Raw genomic sequence first — 23307 nt, 5'->3', positions numbered from 1 at the left:
TTTCCAGAAACTTAGGGCCACGCGGTGGAGGTTTAGGCCCACTCATGAAGCAAGTGCTAAGGATGAGAGACCATCAGGTGGTGAGAGTTTAATCAGAGTAACTGAAGAACATCTGGTGTAGAGTCTTTCCGTGGAAACTGCAAATGTGTGTGTGGTTGTGTAACCACCCATCTTTTCCCAATGTCACTTGTATTTATTTATCCTTTCTTACCTGCCAACTTTCTTCCCTGCTTATGTTTTTCTGCCCTTTCCAGGCCCCATCCTATTCTTTGTAGCATTTGCTGTTATTAACTTTACAGCCGTGAAATACAACCAAAATTCACATCTGCAGTGAACCAGTTTGTTGGTTAAAAAACAGGCATCTGCAGCCGCCTACAGTAGCTGCATGGCTGCGTGAAGAAAATGTAAATGAGTGTGGACCAGCTATCAGTGCCAGGGCAGCTCCAGCTGTGATGGCGGGTGGTTGGCACTTATTAACAGCACTCTAATTTGGGGCCCAGCCAGTCAGCTGACTCCTGTGCTGAGCACAGGCCTTCACATTTATCTAGAGATGAATGAAGCTTGGGCCACTTGTTCCTACTATCAGGGAAGACCTTTATTCAGGAAGTAGCGTTGACAGGAACCAAATGTCTGGGTGACAAAAAGATTTTTAAGCCCACAAATGAGGACTCATTTACTAGAGTGGAAGTCCATGCTGCATAATGTGAGTCAAATATGAAGGAGGGTGGTGTGAGAATTCCTCATCGTGGAATGTGACCTGCCCTTGCTCCTCCGAGGTGAGTCACTTCCTTCAGAGCCCAACATGAGTCCCTCTGAAGAGCTTCAGGTTCAGGCCACAGAAGGACGCTCCCTTACAGGTATGTCATGTAGGATGCCTGGCAGAGCTCTCAGCTCATATTGGTCCCCACAGCAGCCCTACAAAATAGACACTGGCTTAAAGTCGGGTAACGGTAAATGGCAGAGCTGAGAACCCAAAGGGAAGCCTCCCGGCCTTAAAACAGCCTCAGAGTGGGTCACAGACACCATTCCTGTGAGCCTTCCTTCCATCAAGTACTGAGCAGGGCTGGCGTCATAGCAAGGAGGCTTCAGGATTTTTAATTCTACTTATGTCTGAGTACTTTTGTCAGTTTTCACTTTCTAAAATTTCACTTTTTAAAATTTGAAAGCATAGTGAATCTATTCACAGACTTCTTGATCCTGGGAAGATTTTGGTTCATTACGCACGCAAGCACATCCTCTTCCCTTACATGCTATTGAAGCACAGTAAATACAGTATAGAGTAAATGTGTTTGTGAGATACTTTTTTTTTTTTTTAAGTACCATTTCCATTTTATTTTTCTCCAGAGAATAGTCTGTCTCAGTCTTTAAGGACTCAGCTCCTTACATGGGCTTTGGTGGGGGACGTGGGGCAGCACCCGCAGGTCTAAATCGGGGAGGGGGTGTTCGGTCCTTGCGGGCTTCACGAGATCGATTCCTGACTACTTTGCTGTGAATTGCACAACTCACACAGTAATGTAGCTTCACATACAGCTTGGGAAGCACATAGGCATCAAGACGCTCGCTTCAGAAATGTCCCTAACCGCTGCGGCCTCCACTATGTTTCGAATGACGAATTTCTTAATGGCCTTGTCTTTGGGCACGCATCGGGCACAGTTAGTGCAGCGAATAGGCTGCACATGGCCGCGGCCCTTTTTGGCACGACCGTTGTTCCTTCTTTTCTTTGTCATTTTGGACGTACGGACCAAAGAGAGCTTTTTTTTTTTTTTTTTTGAGACGGAGTCTCGCAGTCGCCCAGGCTGGAGTGCAGTGGCCGGATCTCAGCTCACTGCAAGCTCCGCCTCCCGGGTTTACGCCATTCTCCTGCCTCAGCCTCCCGAGTAGCTGGGACTACAGGCGCCCGCCAACTCGCCCGGCTAGTTTTGTATTTTTTAGTAGAGACGGGGTTTCGCCGTGTTAGCCAGGATGGTCTCGATCTCCTGACCTCGCGATCCACCCGTCTTGGCCTCCCAAAGTGCTGGGATTACAGGCTTGAGCCACCGCGCCCGGCCGAGATACTTTTAAAGAAGAAAAATAAAAGGCAAATATTGCTTGCCTCTCTTCCCACCCTGCCTTCCCATTAAGAGTCAAATACGGCCGGGCGCGGTGGCTCAAGCCTGTAATCCCAGCACTTTGGGAGGCCGAGACGGGCGGATCACGAGGTCAGGAGATCGAGACCATCCTGGCTAACACGGTGAAACCCCGTCTCTACTAAAAATACAAAAACTAGCCGGGCGAGGTGGCGGGCGCCTGTAGTCCCAGCTACTCGGGAGGCTGAGGCAGGAGAATGGCGTAAACCTGGGAGACGGAGCTTGCAGTGAGCTGAGATCCGGCCACTGCACTCCAGTCCGGGCGACAGAGCGAGACTCCGCCTCAAAAAAAAAAAAAAGAGTCAAATACCATGCTTGCTGTTTCAGTGATTATTCAGAAGGGAGAGAGCTGACAACCCGAAATAGGGAAAGGTAAGAATACTTATGCGTTAAACCAAAACGCCAATATGAACAAAAATTTTATTTTTGTTTCTTCTTGGCCCTACAGAAATAGTTTTTTCCCCTGTATTCCAGCTCCTTTATCCCTCATGTCAGACGCTAATGGCAGAAGCGCCTGCCTCTCCCCTTGGCCTGCCTTGGAGGAGGCTGGGAGCTGTGAGTGGACATGGCCTATGCTGCCACTCCCACTCCCTCTGCAGGGCTGCTGCAGCCCCTCAGGTTTCTCCCCTCGAAATGCTGACCCCCCGGCAGGTGGTAGAGCCCACACCCACCTGCATTTCAGAGCCAAGGAAGTCTAGAGTCAGCATGGGCTCCGAGGACCCGGCAGCGACCTCCCTGATGTTGCCGACCTCCCTGATCCCTAGGAAATGGGCCTGGCTCTTCCTTGTCCCAGACAACATCCTGGGGCTCCCTTCTGGTCCTGAGCTGCCTTTGTGGGTTAGTGTTTCCACCTTCTCAGGAGACCAATCACAAACCGCCTGTTCCGTTCATATGAAGAGGCATTGTTTGGGACACGTCTTTAGCTGGGCTTTCATAGTAAGTTTTCTGTTTCAAGAATTCTTTTGAAGTCCTTACGTGAGAAGTGTTCATTGATGTGCAGCTCTGCACGGCACTGGGTGCTGTGAGGCCATGAATAGCAGGGAATGCGCAGCTTTTGCTGCATCACAGTGAGGGAAACGGTATAGCTCAGTGGCTAAGATGAGGGATTTTGACATTAAACTCACTTATGCTTTAGCTCCTCCGCTCACTAGCTTTGTGACCTGGGGTGAATACATGATCTCCCTAAGCCACATTTCCTTTCCCTGTACAATAAGAATGGTTGCACCTACTTCGTAGAGCTTGTGTGAAAAACCAATGGAAACAGCATGGGTGAAGTGCCAAGTCCAGTGCCTGGCACTTTGTGTCACGAAGTAGTAGCTGCCCAGTGGGGACGGTGTGTGCAGATGTATGGCCTCAGGTGATGAACGGAGATCCTAGAAAGGAGGAACTGCCTCCAGTTTTGTGAACCTGCTGCCACAAGAGCTTGGAGTTCCCCTAAAGTGGGCCGGTGGAAAATTCCATTGGGGAGCAGAAGATGACTCATCACTCACCACTCAGCTCATTTCTACCAGCTCCCCGGTGTCCTGCCATGTAAAGGGGGTAGATTTTTCCAGCTGATTTTTTTGCTAACCAATACATTCTATAATAAATGACAGCTCTCCTTTAGTCCATGTTGTTCAAGTTCAGAGAAAGGCCCTGTGCAACCTGGGCAGAGCCACGTGCTGGGGGAGGCTGACGTGGGTTTCCTCCCACTCTCAGGGTTTGCATTCCCTGTCCGCAGCACTGCTGTGCTCCTCCCCTCAGGTTTCATGTTTATTTCTTATTTGTACCCAGAAGGTTTGGAATCTCAGGGATGACATTCAAAAGAAATGGGTATAGGAAGGGCCTAGAAACAAAGATGGTAATACACTATGCTAGAGAACTCCGAATTAGTCACAGTGGAGAGATGAAAATCCAGAGTTTGTCTTCATGGTGCATTGGGCATGAGTTTTTGTCCTATTGGGAGGGCACTGGTCATCCTGCCCACCCACAGCAGCGGGCAGGCTTGGAGGCCAGGGCTGCTCACCTTGGACTGTCCTTGAAGTGGACGGACACACCTACTTGTGTGTTTGTTGTTGTTTTTGGTCTCTACTAAAACACACTGTGTCTGTAGTACTCACAGAAAAAGATTCTCTGTGGATTTTTAACGAGTTTGTATGAGTACGTTATTAAAATAAAGGGGCTCTGTTTTGTGGTTTTGTGTACCAGTTAGCCATTGCTTCTCAGGCTTGTCACAGCCTGTGGGGATCGGAAGCTTGGAGCGGCCCTCTTTCTAGAAACCACACACCACCTATTAAGTTCCTTTGTATATTTTACTAAAATAATTTAATGACATTTTTCTGTGACTGTGGCCTCATCAAAGGAGAGATCCGTGTTAGAAATTTCACATTAAAATCCCTCAAGAATTGATACCTACAAAATATCTCTTTATAAGAAATGTTTTGCCTCCTTTTTGTCATTGCACTGATTTTGTGTTGCTAGGTGTCAGCATCCTGATTTGTTGTCGTGATCTCATTGTGATGTCCTTGAGAAGGGGCTGTGTGTGAATGCACATGTGCGACTTGTGGTGTGTAGTGAGGTGCAGAGTGATAGTGTTCCCTCTTTGCATTCACAGCACAGAACACTGCAGGGTTTCCAGCCTTTCAGGTAGAGGAGAAATTGTTGCTATGGTAATACCACAAGCATGAAAACACCCTCTGTCCCCGTGGGTGTCTGTGTCAGGGTGGGGAATGTGGAGAAGGGGAACAGTAGCAAAGAGGAGTGTTCAGCACATCGAGCAAGATGAGAGCAAAGCCTGAGCTGAAGCTGCCGTTGGGTGGAATTTCTTGTGTTTATTCTTGAATTCAAGGTCAGATTCCAATTGCAATGTAGCCGAGAGTGTAAAAGGCCTTTTATTCCTCGGTGTCTTCTTGACTTTGAGACAAAGAATACAGAGGGTCTCTGTCACATCTCCACTCCCCAGAGGCCACATGGCCTTCCCATAGAGCACAGTTAGAAGATGTGTGTCTGTGTCTGTGGCCAGTACATCATTACAAGTGGAATCAACCACCTAGCCCCAGAAAGCCTGCTGACCTTCATGTCCAGTGTAACAGGCTAAGGGAGCAGTCCCTGCCATCTCTTCTGAAACTAAGTAACAGTTCGTGCTCTGTTTCTGTACAGCATGCTAATGTCCCCTGAGAAGATGGACTCCGAATCTCCTTGGTAATGCAGAGCAGTGATGAGAAACAAAATCCAATCTGCTGAGGTTGTGGGTGAGGAACACAACAAAAAGCTAGTGTGCAATTCTTTCAGGTCATCAGGGTCAGTATGGGAAGAACAGCTTGAGCAGGGAGTTTGGCATCATAGTTAAAACAGGCTGAGGTCTAGGTATTTGCTAATAAAACTCTTCCTGGGTTTTAGAGGCTTTTTATTCCGTATCTGCTCAAAGTCACAGCTAGGAATTGACAGCATCAGGAGTCCAATCTAGAGTTTCTCATTGTTATTTGTGTTTTTAGGTGTGATTCTGATATGCTGCATTAGTTTCAAGAGTCTTTATCTTTTGCAGATACAAACTGAAATATTTATAAATGAAATTATTTGTAATCTGGGATTTGCTTCAAAATTATGCAGAGGAGGGGGGATGAGTGAACAGCTAGTGTATAGATAAGCTAGAATTGGTTTTGAGTCGATCATTATTAAACACGATAACAGATGCATAGGGTTCATTATATCCTCTGCTTTTGTGTATGTTTAAAATTTTCTATAATAAACAGTTAGTTTAAAAAAAAAAAAGTCAAAGTTGGGCACAGTGGTTCACGCCTATAATCCCAGGACTTTGGGAGTCCGAGGCGGGTGGATGACCTGAGGTCGAGAGTTCAAGACCGGCCTGACCAACATGAAGAAACCCCGTATCTACTAAAAATACAAAAATTAGACGTGGTGGTGCATGTCTGTAATCTCAGCTACTCGGGAGGCTGAGGCAGGAGAATCATTTGAACCCAGAAGGCAGAGGTTGCAGTGAGCCGAGATCAAGCCATTGCCCTCCAACCTAGGCAATAAGAGCGAAACTCCATCTCAAAAAAAAAAAAAAAAAAACGAGGTCAAAACTCTAGCTCTCTCCAGTGTTAGCTTTATCTGTGCTCTCAGTGTTTTGGTTTGCTTTGCTGCTTTCCAGTTCACTCTTGGGGACTGGAAAGACACTTATTCAAATGTTCTGTTTTGTGGCTTGTTCACTTTTTTAAGAGATGAGAAAATGTGTAACATAATAGGAAAATGTCAACAGCTTTTTGTGGGAAGGTTAAAGGGTTCTTCATCCTAGAGGAGGAAAGGCTTCCTGTGTAGTTTCTCTGCACAAGATTCTTCTGTATAAGTGGTAGGGACCTGGTGTTTTCCAACTTCTCTGGGATAACAGACCTAAACTACCTATGAAGAATCCAAGAGGCCAGTGCGGTGGCTCATGCCTGTAATCCCAGCACTTTGGGAGAATGAGGCAGGAGGATTGCTTGAGGCTATGAGTTCAAGACCAGCCTGGGCAACAAAGCACAACCTCATCTCTACACAAAATAGAAAAAAAAAAAATTAGTCAGGCGTGGTGCTGTGCATCTGTAGTCCCAGCTACTCAGGAGGCTGAGGTGGGAAGATCACCTGAGCCCAGAAGATCCAGGCTGCTGTAAACCATGATGGTGCCACTGCACTCCAGCATGTGTGTGTGTGTGTGTGTATAAAAGAATCTTAGACAGCTCGCTAGACTTCATCCGATGAATTGAGTTCCCAGGAAGCCTGGGGTTCTGGGTTGAGAGCATTGTACAGCCTGTAAACAGATCCTCCTTGCTCTAGGACAACTGCTTACCTGTAGTCCAGCTGCAACCAGAAGAGACCCCAGATGACCTTTTAAGTGTCTCTCTAGCCCAAACTCTGATTTCTAGAAAACTGAAGATTTTTAAACTAGGATTGGCATTTGCTTTTCAAAAAGAAACAGGCTAAGAGAGTTTCTCAGATGAAATCCCCATAGCCTCATAAAAGTACTTTTTTTTTTCAGTTTTATTTCCCATCAGAAGCGTGTATGAAAAGCATTTTCAGTTTCAAAAGCTGCCTGTGTATGAGAAGCTGATCCAGATTCTAGCCCAAAGAGAGTGAAATAGATCACAATTTCTTCCTCTCATCTTTGACTATAGCTTGTCCTTTTGCCCTTCTCTCCACTGCTCTATTAGACTTTGCTGCTAAAAACATCTCATGTTCCCACAGCCCTCTTAGCTTCAAGGCCTTCTTGCCTCCCATAAAAACCTACTTTTCACCCTCAAGGCCAGTACCCGCCACTCTGACCTAACCTGTTCTGCTCCTAGCTTCTGTCTTCTCCAGGCGAACACCCTTGCATCCTAAGCCCTCAAACTGCTGTGAAGGTTCTTTCTTCCCTTCCCCACCTTCTGTCTCTGGACTCCATCAAAATCTTTCCCCAGGCTGGGAGTGGTGGTGTGCACTTGTAGTCCCAGCTGCACAGGAGGCTGAGGCCAGCCTGTACAACATAGAAAGACCTCATCTCTTTAAACAAACAAAAGAACAAAAAATCCTTAGCCCAGCCATAGTGCAGAAGAGGCCAATGAAGGTTCTGCCCCTCACCCTGCCTGACACTTCATCTTCTCTAAATACTATCATTACCAGCTGCCTATCATCTGCCTATGTGGAGACATGTGGGCTGATTTCTCCTTTGGTTGAAGTCTGGTCATTCATTCAGCAAATATGTATTGAGCATTTCTGTGCCAAACAGAGTAAGAAAGCGAAAGGGCAGCCATGGCCGTAACTGACCCATCAGTGGGATGAGAGAGTGATGGTGACTGCTGTGAGGAACATGCGGCTCTGCATGAGCGACATGAGTCTGGGCCTGACCAGGCCGTAGTGGGGTCTTATTGGCAGAGATGGGGAGAGCTTTACTCCAGGGCCAGAGAATGACACAAGCAAAGCTGGGTGAAGGGTCAGCCGGTAGACAGGTGTGTCCAGAGCAGAAGGAAGTAGGACTTTGATGATAAATAGACCCTGTTGTGGACTTTGCAACACAGAACAAAACAAGGAGGGTGTATTTTATCCTGGAGACTTCCCCTATCCCCCTCCTTGGAGCTGTTGATGGCGTAATGGAGGGAGTTAGTGGGGTCACATGCTGGTTTGGGGAGGGTGAATTTTGTAGGTCCTTGAAAGGGAGTGGGAGCGAGGGAGGGAGAGATCAGATATAGAATATCAAGAGAATTGTAACACCTTGCCCATGTAGTTACTATGGCAAGTCATTTCAGGTAACCTGGGGACACGCGGTCCTTCTACAGTGTTCCCGGAGCCCGTTCGTACAGTGTTGCAGGTAATTACTTTTCCCATTTTCCAGAAGGCCTAGATGGGATTCGGCCTGAAGGAACCTGGTTCTAAGGGCAGGTTGGGGGCAAGAGGGGAGACGCGGGGCAGTAGTCAAAAGCAAGGATGGCAGTGGCCGGGGAAGAGCGACCGACATGAGGCCATTGGACACGATCTTGGGCACGGGTGTCTAGAAGGCTGCCCTGGCCTGCTCCTCCTTCCTTTGGTATGTGTGACTGCCCTGGAGTAGATCATTGGGTAGTTGCTGCTTTGCTGCATTCCCACTGGCCGGTGAATTTGTTTTAGTCCTCAGGTGCTTTACATAAGGAGGAAACCATGTAACCTTCACAAGGTTTTTCCCCACTCATTTAGAAAGGCTTGTTTTCCAGCCAAAGGCATGTTGGATAAGCTTAATTTCTCTCACTCAGATCAGCTTACTTTCTCTATGATGTGCATACAGAGAATTGCTTAATTCTCCTTTTGCAACATGTTTTCCCAACTGCTGAGAGCCCTGCTTTTTTTCCATGGGCCTCCTGACAGAAATACAAACAATTTAAGGCCATGCGGTACCAACTGCTGTTCGTCACCACAGGGACTTTGGATGTCAGTGTGTTTCCCCTTGGGCTGGATTTGTCTGGAGCTGGTGACTGCTTTCTTGTCTTTCCGTGCCTCCTGGGAGTCAGGGATCAAGGCTGTGCTGGGTTGTGCTGAGAGCCACAGCCACTCCTTCAAGTGGGGTCCCCTCCCTTTCCAGCGCAGTCCTACATCCTTGTTTTGTGAGGAAATGAAGTCTGTTCCTTGGATGCGTTCTGACGGGAAACATGTCTTCTGGGGCACCTCTGCTTAGTCTTTCAGTGCAACACAAACAGCCTTTTGATACCTTGTTTTGTAAAAAGTACATTTCCACAATGGGGCTTGACACTGTTCATTAATAAACACATCCGTTCACAGGCAAAGCAAGGGAAGAACACATCTGGGAACAGTTTGACCAGGGGTTTTGCTTTTCCCTCTGTGAATGCCTGGTGTGCACCATCCATCCAAGGATGACTAGGGGAGAACACTATTCTGTGGCTGCCAAAACCACAACAAATGACAACTTTCCATTCTGTCATCTCTCTCGGCACCACTGTTAGCAAGCAATTCATTTTTCTACCATAAAAGGACAACAGAACTTGTCTATAGCCACGGAGTCTTCTGCTCTGCAGAGAGAGAGAAGGAGACCGGCAGGGAGAGGCGCTCTCAGCAGTAGGCGCAGCTGTGCTCACCCTGTGCCTACAGCCTTTCTTAGTCCAGGCTCCGAGGTGGCAGCAGCCATAAGAAAAAACAGAGGAAGGCGATGTGGCGCTTCTGCTGGGCCCTCAGACTGGGGAGTGTGAGGTCAGGACAGGCTGGCGTGTCGTTTTCGTCTCTCTGGCTGCTGGACGTATGAATGTGTGGTTCAAACCTTGGTACAAGTTGCTGCACTGGGTCTGCGCAGGTGGTTTTGTATATTGGTATTTGGTACTCTTGACTTGCAGTTGTAGGTGTTAGATTTATAAGTGGGACCCAGGAGGTTATATAACCCGGACCTGCTTATTGTACAGATGAAGAAGAATCGTGGATAGGTTAAGTGCTAACTTAGTGTAGCTTAAAGTCATCAAACTTTTGTCTCTTGGTTATGTATGAACTTTGGGTTCAGGGATAGCTCCCTAACCCATCTGTGTCCCCAGTGGCCCGTTAGTGTACATTTTGGCTCAGTTAAAGTTGAGCCACAGAAGCCTTAACTACTAGAAATACAGTTCTCAGTTGGTGGATTTGCATGTCAGTTAACCAGAGTCTTTGGAAAGTATATTGTCTTTTCTATAAAATGTATGGGTCCTTTAGATGATTATAAATAAATGTTCAAAGTCAAAACAGGTAGTTAGTAGGCAAATGCTTAGCTATTTTGACAATACCTCGAACACTTTGAGACAGTGGCTGTAAGATTTCTGCCCCATGCACCCTGGCAGACCAGGAGACCAGCCCAACAAAAGCTACGCAGCTGCAGAGAATGTACTTTCCACAGGCTGAAGGGCATGGCCACCACACAGATCTCTCCTCCAAGGCAAGCAGGTGCTCAAATTGAGCCACAAGTGGGCCTCATCCTTTTGGTTGGCTTCCTTGAAGGTTTTCCTATAAACAAGAACTGAGATTTGTTTTGTTGTTTAAAGTTACCTTAATTCTGACTGACCTCATAGCAGATGCTGGAACTGAACTAAGCATATTGCCAAGGGAATAAAAATTGTGTCCAAGAATCTTGCTGATCTGGAAGTTTTGGAGGAAAGCAAGGATTTTCAAGGTCAAACGTTGTTACCCAGATAGTGCTGGTGGTCAGAATAGGTTTTGAGCTCATTGGCTCGGAACCAAAAGTTAACTCAGAAGTCATTCCTGAAAGAGAATATCATTGAGTAGCAGTGGCTGAAGCAAGCTCAGTGTGAATGATTCAAGTACTGCATACCTAGACCTTGTTTTGAAGCTGAAATACTTGTTTGAAAACCATTGCAGCAAATAAATAAATTGGGTAGGCAGTCCTAAAATGGAAAGTTTACAAAATGCCATTTTTAGTAAGACCTTTGTGGATTCTTCTTTTCTCAATAGTGTAAAACTGACTATCTCAATCTATCAAAGAGCTAAGTGGTATAATTTCCCTGGCACTTTCCAAGACCTTCACTGCATTTGGAATAAACCGATGATGCCTGGGAGCATTCGTCTCACTGTGCTGCTCTCATGTTCTTTGCTTGTGGAAACCTTGGAAGCCTTTTTTTTTGGTCAACAACAGCAAGTGAATTCCATCTTATAGAACAGTTATTAATTTTCGTTAAGTATCATTTTTAAGGTCGATTTCTTAAGCAAATAGCATCTCCTTGTTGGCCTGAGAGTCTCCACCCACGTCCATCTCTGTCTTTGCATGCCTGGGCAGCCTGGCCATGGGTGACCAGCTTTAGAGACATCAGCCTTCTTGCTTCCTAATTTGGTCACAGTATGCTTCAGGCAGTCTTGCCTAACTTTAGAACAACACAAGCACAGGGAGTAGCTTTGATATAGCAAAGGGGAATTTCCTCTTATCAAAAGACCTACAATTCTCTTCTTACTTCCTCTAAAAAGAGGAATTGACACTTCGGGAGGTTGTAGCTTGCTCTGAAGTTCCCTCTTTAAGCTTGGCTTCTTCGTGCCGGTTTCTTCCTAGCTAGTTCCTGCTCTTTCCTTCCTCAAATATCTTGGAGCTGCTCAACATTAAAGGAGTTTAATTTTATTCTTAAGGATATCCAATGCAGTACCCACCAGCAGGGAACAGTTTCAGTACATTTTGGTACATCCATACAGTGGAGGTCCATACTGGGGAATCAGCATCCATACTGGGGTTCAGCAGACTTTTTCTGCAAACATCCATACCAGGGGTCAGCAGACTTTTTCTGTAAAAGGCAAGGTTATAAATATTTCAGGCTTTGCGGACCATATGGTATCTGTCCCAGCTACCTAACTCTGCCTTTGTAGTGTGAAAGTAACCACAGACAATATGTAAACAAATGAATGTGGCTGTGTCCCAGTATAATTATATTTACAAAAAAATTGGCAGAGGGCCAGATTGGCCAATGAGCTGTAATTTTTCAGCCCCTAGCATATACCATACCATTTAAAAGAATGACGTGGAATCCCATTGTGCAAATGTGGAGTTGTCTCCAAGATATTAAGTGAAAAAAGCAAGATGTAGAACAGTGGGTGCAATATGCCCACAATTGTGTCTTAAATGGGAGGAGGAAGAGATGCTTGCTAACACAGACATAAAATCTATTTGGAAGGATAGATAAGAAATGGATAGCAGTGGATCGCTTTTGGGGATGCTCACCAAGGGTCAGGGGAGGAGAAGGATGCGTGTGTCACTTTTTTTTTTTTTTTTTTTTTTTTTTTTTTGAGGCGGAGTCTCGCTCTGCCGCCCAGGCTGGAGTGCAGTGGCCGGATCTCAGCTCACTGCAAGCTCCGCCTCCCGGGTTCACGCCATTCTCCTGCCTCAGCCTCCCAAGTAGCTGGGACTACAGGCGCCCGCCATCTCGCCCGGCTAGTTTTTTGTATTTTTTAGTAGAGACGGGGTTTCACCATGTTAGCCAGGATGGTCTCGATCTGCTGACCTCGTGATCCACCCGTCTCGGCCTCCCAAAGTGCTGGGATTACAGGCTTGAGCCACCGCGCCCGGCCAGCGTGTGTCACTTTTTTACAACCATTGTCATTAACTTAGTCATGTCTGAACATGAGCAAAAGAATTTTTGTTTTGTTTTTATTAAGATAACTTGAAAAATAGAAATGTAATTATTAAAATATGCTTGTATATTTTCAAGCTCCAAGCTATTCTGGTTTGTTGGAAGGCTTATTTTACCACCTAAAAAGGAGTGCCTTGCCTTGTGCTGGAGGTGAGGGATGGGGTTTTGTGGTGTGTAGAAGGAGCTGGAACTCAGCAGCTCTGCGTTTCTCCTCACTTGCCTTCTGCACGGGCCCTGCTTGCAGCACAAGCTCAGGCACTGCCGGACAGGATGCAGCCAGTGAGAAACCTTGGACCAGAAGTCAGAGCCCCACGGGAATTAGTATGGCTTTTAGTAGTTAGAATTCAAGACTGCTTCCAGCTGCTGCCTTTTCCCACAGAGTATGTCTGACTAATAAGGATGGGTTCTGATTCACCCAGCGTTGCTATGACCACTTTTTTTAAAATGTCTAGTTTGGGTTGCGAAATCAGCAAATAAAGTTGTTACTTTCCTAGTATGTAAAACAGTTAGCTTTTGGTATGTGAGGAACAAGTAAAAGGCTTAGTGGCAAATCCTTGTCTGCTTAGAAGGCAATGTAGATATAAACAACTAAAGAATTCACATTTGGCTGCCAGCCCCAATTCATAGTTCCCTCTTCCATCTCCCAAGCAAATATTTTTCAAATAGCCATACTAAGCCTTTTCCAGGCATAATTTGCAGGCTTATTTGCTGTCATTCAATTTTTTAGCAAAGCTCTGGGTAGGAATGTCGGAAATTGTACCTTTTGAAATCCCTCCTTGAAGACGTGGAGATTTGTAGGGATGCAGAGGCAATTGTAACAATATAAAGTATTCTATCTCTTCCACTAGAGTAGGAGGGCCTGACTGTGGGCCCCAGGGTCTGTCCTTCATTACTTGTCTTGACTTTCACTGTAAAAGCATTAAGTGGGAAGGTAGCAATTCTGCTGAGCAAGCAGGCATTGCCTTCTGTAAGAGAAGTTATTTTAAACATCGAAAATGTTTGAAGGATATTGGTGTAGTTTCCTCTGACCTCAATTTCATACATTAGTAACTAGTAACTCTCCAGTATCTAGTGTTAGTACTGATGGACTCCCTGCTGGGTGGCCAGAACCATGTGTCCATGCCAGATAGAAGATTGTACTTCACTTGATTGAGGACACTAAGAAGTTGTGTTTTGCCATACATGTTGCCCCTAAAGAGAAGCTGGGCATTTTAAAGAATAGACTTAAAACTAACACACATACTCTGTTTCTCTCACACACACATTCCTCCCTCCCCACCTCTTCTACAGACACCAGCACTGTCTTCCCCGCCCCCACCATAGCTCTCTCCATTACTGCTTTTAACCTTGAAACCTCTCTTGTACACTTACGCATTCATCTGCTCCTGCTCTTGTATTATTAATGGGCCTGGAGCAATCCAGCCAGAACAGGAACACTGACATTACTAATTACTGCTTATAACTAAGAAGTAAGGAGCAGGGAGTAAAGTGGGTCACAAGACAGTGTCCTCGCAGTCAAATGCTGCTGTTGGCTAGAGTGGCGAGGTGTCAGGTGGCTTGTCTCCCCTTCACCACGGGTAGACCTGGCAGAGCACCCTGTTGGCATGAGCAGAAGTGTTCTTCACGTTGATCACCCCAGGCTCACCATCTACACACAAGGTTAGAGAAATGGGTGTGCTTCTGTCGGAACTTAAAACATGGCAGAGCAACCCCGTAAGAACAGAGTTCTTTGCACGGCCGTGTGAGCTGGGAAGAGACAACAAGCAAGTGGCAGAAAAGGTGCTGCAGGGGGTGTGTGAAGGTGGCGCTTCAGCCTCTCCCGGCTGTGTGTTAGATAAGCCCCGAACCACGGAGTCCGAGTTGATTGATCTGTAAGTTTTCAGCCCCCAAATCACAATTCCATGACGAATGTGTACATTTTGCACATGTGCATGTTATTAAGTGTCAGGCTGGTGTGGCAGAACTGTCCTGGCAGAATATGCATGTTTACATCCCTGCAGGCTGTCCGGGGCCTGAGCGCTAGTGTGGGCTGTATTGCAGGAGCATTGACCGAGAAGGGTGAGATCTTCACTCTGCCCCCACTAGCCCTGGTCATTTCCCCTCCTTTTGTGGACTTCTGTTTGCTCTTCTGTAGAATAGGATATACAATGCCAGTCCTGCTTACTATGTAGGATTATGTGATGCTTGCAGATGTACAGGGAAAGCACTGCTGATGGGAGCTGCTGAAGTTTCTAGGGGAGGTGAAGGCGGAGCCTCCTCCCCCGTCTAAGTGGTGTATGGTGCAGAGAGAGGAGAATTTCATTCTGCTGCAGCGGCTGATACATTCCAGGTCTTTAATACTACCTGGGAAACCTTAATAAAGCAGTCAATCACCAAAATTGACCTAGCTTCCAAGAATTGCTAACATGGCTTATAGAGGAACAGGAAATAAAAAAGATCTTTAAAATCTTTTTGAGATAGAGTTTCGCTCTTGTTGCCCAGGCTGGAGTACAATGGCGTGATCTCGGCTCACTACAACCTCCGCCTCTCAGGTGCAAGCGATTCTCCTGCCTCAGCCTCCTGAGTAGCTGGGATTACAGGTGCACACCACCATGCCCGGCCAATTTTTTGTATTTTTAGTAGAGACAGGGTTTCACCATGGCCAGACTGGTCTTGAACTCCTGACCTCAGGTGATCCGCCCACCTCGGCCTCCCAGAGTGCTGGGATTACAGGCATGAGCCACCCACTGCACCTGGCCATAAAATCTTTAAAGATGTAAGTAAAATATAATACAGGTGAACTCAGCAAACAGTGGGGATTACCTCTTCACTCTTTTCTTTCTCTTTTTTTTTTTTTTTTTTTTTTTTTTTTTGAGACAGAGGCACCCAGGCTGGAATGCAGTGGCGTGATCTCGGCTCACTGCAACCCCTGCTTCCCGGATTCAAGTGATTCTTCTGCCTCAGCCTCCCGAGGAGATGGGATTACACCTGGCTAATTTTTTTTTTCATTTTTGGTAGAGATGGGATTTTGCCATGCGGGCCGAGCTTGTCTTGAACGCCTAACCTCAGGTGATAAACCCAGCTCAGCACCCCCAAGGTGCTAGGATTACAAGTGTGAGCCACCACACCTGGCCCTTGTACTGTTTCCTAAACTCTGCATATCTAAATTATTTTACTCAAGTCTGTCATGAATTTACAGCCCTAAAACTACATTTCTGATGCTTTAAAAACTTGTAGGAAGTCCAAGAGAAAAGGAAAACTGCTTGACTACGAGCCTAGGGTTTTTTGTTTGTTTTTTTAAGAAAATGGCCTCCAGAAAGTGGGAAATTATTGATCACTTGACAGCAGAAGGGATGTGGGTTTCTAGGTGCCCTGCCTCCTCGGCTTAGGATGTTTTGCCTTTCACTTTTCTTTTTTTTTTTTTTAATACTATAAATATGATCGTTGTTGAGAAAGTCTTGGAGTGAGTCATGATTATAAAAACTGAGCGTAACTTCTGTCACTTTTCCCATACCTCACAAACCAGCCGAAATGCTGCCATATCAGCTTCTGGAGCCAGGCCTGCCCTCTGCCCCCCTCAAGCATCCACCTGCCCAGACCCTTAGCGCTGCACTCCAGGACCCCCTTCCGCCTCCCTCCTGTGCTTTTGGCTCTCCACATTGGCTCACGAGGCACTGATGGTGGTGCCATATAATAGGGTATAATTTTGTTTCACAGAATAGGCAGCCTGTTCTTTATGAGACACGAAGCCACAGCAGAACCAAGTAAGATGCCAGGCTTCTCAGATTCGCTTGAGGAAAAAGGAATATTTCCTTTACTTAGTTTTGTGAACATTTTTCCCACTTCTCTCATTCAATCAACATTGAGTTCAGACTTAAATTTTGTATTCAAGAACACAGTGCTCTGCACAGTAATGTTAGTAGCTGTTATCATCATTTGGGAGTTCGTATCATACTTACTAAGAGCAACTCTTTGAGTAATAAGAAAGCTAAATAAACTGAGAATTGCCCAATCCTAAGTCACCCACAGTTTTACAAATATCCCAGTCCAAAAAAAATAAAAATAAAACAAGCCTGGTAATAAGTATGAATAAGGAAGTCTCCAGGAGATACACTGTCAGATGAGTAAAGCAAGGAAAGGTGTGCAGAGTGAGCCTTCTGCTCACTTTGTTTACATGTGAAGGATAAAGCTGGTAAATACATGCAGCTCTAACTTTTTTCTTCAAAACTTAACATGAAACACAAACTGCTGCGGGAAGGCCTGACAAGAGGGGAGTTTTTGCTTTTTGTTTATAAAAACTCTATTTCTTAGCACATGTGTTCTTCTTTTCACTAGTGTCAACAGAGATACGAACATTTAAATTTTTTTTAAAAAGCTTTAGGATAGAAAAGAGGTGTAGCTGGGCACTTTCCCCTGACATGCGGTTTGTCTGAAATGGAGCAGCTCCTTGTTTATGATTTCCAGATATGTGAGTCTGTTGTGTTATGTACAGTTTTTACCTTGGCTCGATTTACTGTCTAGTTATATTTTAACAGCTTTCTACTCTGCTTTTTCTCTCAATATAACAGTAATTGAAAGAAGACTAATCATTTTGGAAATGCTTTCAGTTTTACACAGTTCTGTGCTTTTTAACAGCAAAGTGAAAGCCTGGTGTCCCCATCAGCCAACTGTGGGAATCTAGGACGTAGAGCAGAAATGTCCACTGTTTGTTTATTGCTCTCATTACCTCTTTGGTTCCATTTGCAGTCACTAGTTCCTTCCATCAAGCAAAGTGAAAATTGTCAGAACAGCTGTTTTTCCCTGCTGGAAAACAGAAAAAAAGAGTATAACAAGATGTTAACTGTGGCATGACAGTCCGAGATTCTGGACACAACCTACATAATCTAGGCACATCCTTCAGTCTCTTTGTGACTTGGTTTCCTCATCTGTAAAAGGGTGAGATCATGATCTCTACCTCACCCACTGGGTTGTCTGAAGATTGAAGGAGGGGATGTTTGCAAAACTCTTAGCACCTTTAAACTTTAGGTCCTTGGAAATGCTAGGGGATTCATTTATCTTCTCCTTCCTTGGATGCTTGGAAATAAAACGCTGGCATTTTTGTCATTCTTGATTTCCTGGTCATTTGGGGCACTTAATTTCTCTGCGTTGGTTTCCTCTTCTTTAATGAGATCTGTTAATCTCAGGATTTCACAGGGGCCAGAGGGGCTTGTCACAGCCTTTTAGACATAGAAGAATTTAAGATGTCATTTAGGTACACAAGTGCCAATATGAGAGTCTTTCTACAGTATCTTTGTCCAAAAGTGGATATGAGTGGACTCTGATTTCTAAAAATCTCACATCATGTCCCCTTAATTTATTTTATTTTCTTTCTTTTTCTTTTTTTTTTTTCTTTTTTTTTTTTTTTTTTTTTTGAGGTGGAGTTTCACTCTTGTTGCCCAGGATAGAGCACAGTGACATGGTCTCGGCTCACTGCAACCTCTGCCTCCCAGGTTCAAGTGATTCTCCTGCCTCAGCCTCTCAAGTAGCTGAGATTACAGGCCCCGACCCCATGCCCAGTTTATTTTCGTATTTTTAGTAGAGACAGGGCTTCACCATGTTGGCCAGGCTGGCCTCAAACTCCTGACCTCAGGTGATCAGCCCACCTCAACCTCCCAGAGTGCTGGGATTATAGGCATGAGTCACGGTACCCAGTGTTCCCTTAATTTCTAGATTTTGATTTTGAACCTGGTGTTTCTACAATATTCACTTGACTGTGGTGATGAATCTAATTAGAATAATCAGGGCTCTGCTTTTATCTTTTAAGATAGGGGTCCCCAATCCCCATCCCCGGGCCACACAGGAGGTGAGCACTGGACGGGTGAGTGAGCATTACCACCTGAGCTCTGCCTCCTGTCAGATCAGCAGCAGCATTAGATTCTCAGGAGCGTGGACCCTGTTGTGAACTGCTCATGCAAGGGATCTGAGTTGCACACTACTTATGAGAGAGTAATGCCTGAAGCCATCCCTCCACGCCCTGTCGATGGAAAAATGGTCTTCCACAAAACTGGTTCCTGGTACCAAAATTTTGTGGATCGCTGTTTTAAGATCTTTTTTAGGTAGTATTTCATTGCCACAAATAGAACTACCTTTGAAAACTTCTTAACAGATCTTCCAAACCCAGCTCACATGTATTTGAAGAAATAGTTGACAAGTGCAATTCTAAATGAGCTCACAATTTAGAACATCAATTTAGGAATACTGGTGCTCATTGTACAGATTTGGCTTTCCTGCCTCAGCTTTCCTAAAGGCACTGATGGTTAAGCAGCACTTAACCAGAGAACAGATAACATTCAGACTCTAAGCCACTGCTGTCTGCACATCATTTACTCTGACTTTCCTCATCAGAGAAATGGGGATCCTGTTTTCTGTCCCAGCCCCCTTCAGGGTGGTTGTGAGAAGCAAATGAGGCTGCAATAGGTAAGGGCTCTTTGACAGAGGTGTCAGAAGCCCTCACAGAGACCACGTGGCAGCAGTGGTGTTCTTGAGAGTTTGCAGAAGCATGCTCCATTTTATTTTATTTTATTTTACTTTTATTTTATTTTATTTTATTAACAGAGTCACACTCTGTCAACCCAGGCTGAAGCGTAGCAGCGCAATCTCGGCTCACTGCAACCTCTGCCTTCTGGGTTCAAGCGATTCTCCTGCCTCCAGCCTCCCGAGTAGCTGGGATTACAGACATGCATCACCATGCCTGGCTAATTTTTGCATTTTTAGTAGAGACAGAGTTTCACCATGTTGGCCATGCTGGTCTCAAACTCCTCACCTCAGGTAATCCGTCCGCCTCAGCCTGCCGAAGTGCTGGGATTACAGGCATGAGCTACCGCACCCAGCCCACACTCCATTTTAGAAAGGAGGGTTGGGGAACTTCCATGAGGCACACACAGCATATAGGGATGACCCATCTCCTTAATGGTTGATTACCAAAGAGAGGCTATCCCTGGAAGATTGACGTGAAGCTGCACTCAGTAACAAGGAAAGAAGTAGAAGGGAGGGTCCAGTGCAGCAGAAACCAAGGATTTTCCCAAGGTGCGTATGAGGGCTGCTGTTCCTCAGAACCCAGAGGAGCAAAGATCAGAAAGAGTTAAAAACAGAGGAGATTAAGGTGGGCATGTTGGCTCATGCCTATAATCCCAGCACTTTGGGAGGCCAAGGCGGGTGGATCATGGGGTCAAGTGATTGAGACCGTCCTGGCCAACGTGGTGAAACCCTGTCTCTACTAAAAATACAAAAAATTAGCTGGGCTTGATGGCGGGCGCCTGTAATCTCAGCTACTCGGGAGGCTAAGGCAGGAAGAATCACTTGAACCCAGGAGGCGGAGGTTGCAGTGAACCGAGATTGCACCACTGTACTCCAGCCTGGTGACAGAGCGAGACTCCGTCTTAAAAAAAAAAGAGAGGAGATTATCATTGGTTAAATTATGTGAAGCCTTAATTCATGAAGATGTTTATCCAGACATACTTTTCAAAGCTCAGTGACTGAGATTGTATCTACATTCTTCCTGCCATGTTTTTACAGTGTGCGCTTCATGGAATTTTTTACATAGTTTTCTACAAGGTCAGTACTTAGAAATACATTATAGTGCTCCAAATATAAAGAATTCAGATTTTGAAAATGTTTTGCTTTTGTCCAGCCTTCTTAACATACATACTTAATTACAAGGCATGAGGATTAATGGAGCTTTGGATATTTAAAGCTCTTTTCCCAAGATGAATTTGATTTAATTATTCCTGAGATGGGCATCTGCAGTGCTGGTGACTTGCCATGTGGCTGGGAGTTTGAGAGCAGAGGAGGTGAGACCAGGACTGCTGTCAGGTTGGCTTCTGGCGTTTTACTTCCTTTTCCACTACACCCCTCCCCTCTCACTTTTAGCTCACCACTTTGTCTTTTCAGTTTGCTGAGGAAAGAGGAAAAAGTAATAGAATTTGCCTTGATGTAGTTCACTTTGTAGCTCGCTGTTTTCGAAGTCGTAATGTTTAAATGTGTATCCCTTAGCGTCTAAGAAAGTAAGATAACAGAACCGTTTCTATAGCCCTGCTCTCCCAAAGACACAACAAGCCTCTCTTACACCCTGGCTTCCATCCAGGGCTTGTGTGGGGAGGAGGAAAGAACACAGGCCAACAGAGCATGGACCCAGAAGGAGGCCTCCTGACGTTAATTGTGAAGATGGAGGAGATCAAGAGGCTCTGGAGCAAAGAGGAGGAGATGGTTTTGTTCAAGTTCACTATGTTTTTTTCCATCTCCAGCTACCACAGCCAGGGGAGCTACCTTCATGCCCACCCATCCATGGTGGACATTATCCATGTGCAGCCCAATCACTGGAGGCCATGAGCCTCCAGTGAGGCAGAGAGGCAGAATGAAGAGTGAGCCGCCAGGACCCAAGATGGTGGCTTGAGGGCAGGCAGAACTGCCTTCATCCAGAGCATGGCTTACCATCAGCAAAAATCCGGGGCACTCTCTTCACCCCCCACCCTTGCTGTGTAAAAACTGCTCAAATCTGACACCCCCCTGCACATCCTGAAGCCTGTGGGGTGACAGAGCTACAGACCAACACTCTACCCCATCTCCAGCCCCCCATGCAGGAGCTCCCAAGCACCCTTTCCTTCTTGGGGAAAATTTTACTGACCTCTTTTTCATCACCTTAAAAACATGAGGCATGTCATTTGGTTTATTAGAGGAAAGAACTAGATAAAAGTGAAGTTCTATTTTTCCTAACTATATATGAGGTACCTTGAAGAAGACATTGCTTTAACACCCACTGGAATTGCTGTTCGGGTGTTGTTCAGATATCAGTCAAGTTCCTTTTTCTCACCAGCAAGGGACAGCCACCATAGCCTGAGTGGAACTGGGAAAGCTACATGGCTACATGGGATGGGCTTTGCTGCCCCTGACATCAGCCAAACTTGACTTCCAGCAACCCCAGGGGACATCGAACTGCATGGGCCAGGTCCAGGGGAAGCCAGCAGCTGGTGCTTCCTGGAATAGGCCAGGGCTGACAAACTCCAAGAGGAACTTAAAGATCAACATTTGTTTTAATGCAGAGGCTCAGCTTGGAAGGTTTAGCTTGTGGGCCAGGTGCAGTGGCTCACGCCTGTAATCCCAGCACTTTGGGAGGCTGAGGCGGGTAGATCACGAGGTCAGGAGATCGAGACCATCCTGGCTAACACGGTGAAACCCCGTCTCTGCTGAAAATACAAAAACAAAAATTAGCCTGGGTGGGCCGGGTGCGGTGACTAACACCTGTAATCCCAGCACTTTGGGAGGCCGAGACGGGCGGATCACGAGGTCAGGAGATCGAGACCATCCTGGCTAACACGGTGAAACCCCATCTCTACTACAATACAAAAAAATTAGCCAGGCGCGGTGGTGGGCGCTTGTAGTCTCAGCTACTCGGGAGGCTGAGGCAGGAGAATGGCGTGAACCCGGGAGGCGGAGTTTGCAGTGAGCCGAGATCATGCCACTGCACTCCAGCCTGGGCAACAGAGCGAGACACCATCTCAAAAAAAAAAGCCAGGGTGGTGGCGGGTGCCTCTAGTCCCAGTTACTCGGGAGGCTGAGGTGGGAGAATGGTGTGAACCTGGAAGGTGGAGTTTGCAGTGAGCCGAGATCGCGCCACTGCACTCCAGCCTGGGAGACAGAGCGAGACTCCATCTCAAAAAAAAAAAAGGCCCAGTTTGTGGAAGCACAGGTCCCACTGTCCCACCATCACATACCAGCACCTGATACTGGCAGACCAGATCACCTTGCCTTGGTCTTCACACATCCTGCCCCAAGACCCCTACTGCATCTTTTCCTTAACTCAGCAGTAGCCAGCCTTCTCACCAGATACAAGTGATGCCCATCCCTATTCTCTCTGCAGGCTGGAGAATTCATGTCTTGTTTATCTCTTTTCTGTAATGATGACCGTAGCAACTAGGCTGTAAATTCTGCTCGACTTATCTTGCACTTTTAACAGGTTTTATCCATAGACACTGATGATAATTATATGGCTCATTGATTATCTACTGCTGTGCTGAGCACTTTAAAAACAATTCCTAATCCTCACAGTAACCCTGAGAGGGAAGGGTTGGCATTGCCCTCATTCTCCTCAATGGGACACTGAGGCTCCAGATTAAGTGTGCACTCAAAGGGGTAGAGCCAGGATCGCAGCTGGTGCCTCTCTCCCATTACGAGACTTAGAGAACATCTTATCTGTTCAGAGAGTTCTGATGAAGTGGTTAAGTCATGATGCTATGTGCCTGTGGCCTTGATCTCTCCACGTGGAGGATAGGGGTGATACGGGACCCACTTCACAATGTGGTGAGCAGTCTGACAGCACCACTTAGATATAGACACCTCTGGGCACTGTTGCAGGAAAATAACAGCTGTCCTGTGTTGAGCTCTTAAATTTTCTTATTTAATCTTTACATTAGCCAGGTATGGTAGCGTGCACCTATAGTTCCAACTACTTGGGACGCTAAGACTGCAGGATTGCTCAAGCCCCTGAGTTGGAAGCTGCAGTAAGCCTCTAACTTGTGGATTATACCACTGCACTCCAGCCTAGGTGACAGAGACCGTCTCTTTAAAAATAAAATCCAGCAAGGTCTTTTGTTTTCCCTGTT

At 46.0% G+C, this 23307-nt stretch overlaps 1 protein-coding gene and 1 pseudogene across 2 annotated transcripts in view; one reads left to right on the top strand and one right to left on the bottom strand.

Moving 5' to 3' along the window:
* Positions 1 to 23307, top strand: part of RNF216 (ring finger protein 216) — a 143736-nt gene that overhangs the window by 56796 nt on the left and 63633 nt on the right. The gene's annotated exons all lie outside the window — the stretch shown is intronic.
* On the bottom strand, positions 1315 to 21886 carry LOC117072729 (annotated as a pseudogene). The gene is made up of 3 exons (XR_004432918.1): positions 21882 to 21886; positions 15942 to 15945; positions 1315 to 1751 (listed from the first exon to the last, which is right to left on the bottom strand). The product of XR_004432918.1 is annotated as a 40S ribosomal protein S26-like (transcript).

Source organism: Trachypithecus francoisi, unplaced genomic scaffold (genome assembly GCF_009764315.1).
Source record: "Trachypithecus francoisi isolate TF-2019V2 unplaced genomic scaffold, Tfra_2.0 Lachesis_group4, whole genome shotgun sequence".
In the NCBI taxonomy this organism is placed as follows: Eukaryota; Metazoa; Chordata; class Mammalia; order Primates; family Cercopithecidae; genus Trachypithecus; species Trachypithecus francoisi.
Note: the sequence above shows the minus strand (reverse complement) of the source record. Positions and strands in the feature narration are given on the sequence as shown.